Here is a 2,057-nt window from a genome sequence, read left to right as displayed (position 1 = left end):
CATACATAATCTTTTATTAAAGCTTCAGCTTTAATAAAAAAAGTATATTACTCTACCCTCGGTATTCGAGTACTATTTGTTCCATCTTGTTTTGCATTTATCTGCTTACTTACGCATGTGTATGTATGTATGTATGTATGTATGTTTGCAAATCCAATGGGGGTCTTAAAAGACATGTTAGGATCCACAATGAGCAGAACTTACTTGCAGGTATTGGTAGTGCAAATCAGAGGTGCAATCTGTGTGGGTGTTTTTTCAAAACACTGTCTGGTTTAAAAAGACACATCAGACGCCATGAAAGGGCTAAGGTGTAGGTGCAGGAGGTGGTCAAACTCTGTTTAAGGAGTAGACAACCACCATGTATGTATGTATGTATAAAACTGTTAAGAGTAGATATTAGACCTTGATCTTAGCCATTGCGCGCGCGCGCGCGCTCACACACACAGTAATCTCTCGCCATATCGCGGTTCACCTACCACGCACTCAGTACGTCGCGGATTACTCTGGCTATTTATATGTAAATTTATATCACGGATTCCTCAGTGGAATTCACACTGAAGATATCACCCATATCATAAGTAGTTGTCCTCAAATGTCATCACGGTATTATCTACCAATGAGACATGATGTTGTAGCTAGGACACTCTATAATGAAATCCGTCGGAAGGATAATCCTGAGGACAAAGAAATAAGAACCCACAATATGGTAGAAGCCATAGCAACTCATGATAAAAAAGGAATACTGGTGAAATGTGCCAATGAAGACCTCAGTAAAATGTAAGCACAACAGACCTGATATAATGATTTGGGATGGAGAAGAGAAACTGTGCATAGTTGAGGAAATTAGCTACCTAGCAGATGTTAACATAAAGCTGAAGATCAAGGAAAAAGAGAACACTTATGCTGAACTACTGAGAAACCTGCAGTTACTCTATCCAGATTACAAGTTCAGGTTTATACCTGTAATTATTGGGGCTCTGGGCTATGTAACACACTGCCTAAATACCAATCTTGAGAAATTAGGCTTCTCAAAACCAGAAAGTGGAAAGCTAATTCGAATACTACAGATCCAATCTATCACTAGCGCTGTAAAAATCTGTAAAACTTTCCAAAAGTTTATCAATTAAATATATATGAGCATGTCTAGATATGCAACTATATGCATGAGTACATACATAAAGCAAAACATATACATACATACATACATACATACATACATACATACATACCCTGTTGTTGATGTTGAAATTCCAATGAAGGAGCTTTGGATCTAGGTTAGAAACCGGTTCTTTCTCTATTGGCAAGAAATCTTGAAATAAACTGAATAATGACATACATACATACATACATATATGCATCCATACATAATACATACATACATACATACATATGTAAAAAAAAGTAATATCTATAAATTTCTGTTATCAGAGAAAGGAGGAACCAACATCGACTGATTATGAATTGTTAGGTTCTGGTGCTTAAGAAGTTTTGGTAGATATCATTTTGTTCCTGGTTCGATTTGACGGCTGTGCACCTTAACCTAGTCTCTTCTATAATTCTTTCTAATGTTGGTACAAGGTCGGCAAATATGAAGGAACAAGTCGGTTTCATCGACCCCAAAAAGGTGAAAGACAAATCGATGGGATTTGAATTCAGAATGTAAAAGAGTCGGAACGAATGCCGCTAAACATTCTTCTGACGCGTTACCAATTCTGTCAGCTCGCCGTTTTAGTGTGTTCTTTAATAGGCACAGTGCGACAACCCTTGTATGAGAATTTAGTTAGATCGAACCTTCATGGAAGCATGAATCTGTTCCCGAGTAGCAGATTTAATCTCTCACCCGGTTTAACACCAAAACCGGACTTTGTGTGCTTTTAGTGGGATCACTCTTCGTTTGAAAATAATCCACGAATCGCTGTTTCTTCATCACAAAGGGTTTGCTACAGGTCATAGGTATTTAGCTCCCTCCTCTAAATAAGTCAAACAAAAAGGTAAGAGACGGTGAAAATCGCTCGAGACATCATTGAGTATCACACAAGTATGGTAGAAATCAAAAG

Source organism: Octopus bimaculoides, chromosome 8, assembly GCF_001194135.2.
Source record: "Octopus bimaculoides isolate UCB-OBI-ISO-001 chromosome 8, ASM119413v2, whole genome shotgun sequence".
Lineage (NCBI taxonomy): Eukaryota > Metazoa > Mollusca > Cephalopoda > Octopoda > Octopodidae > Octopus > Octopus bimaculoides.
This window is presented reverse-complemented; position numbering follows the sequence as displayed.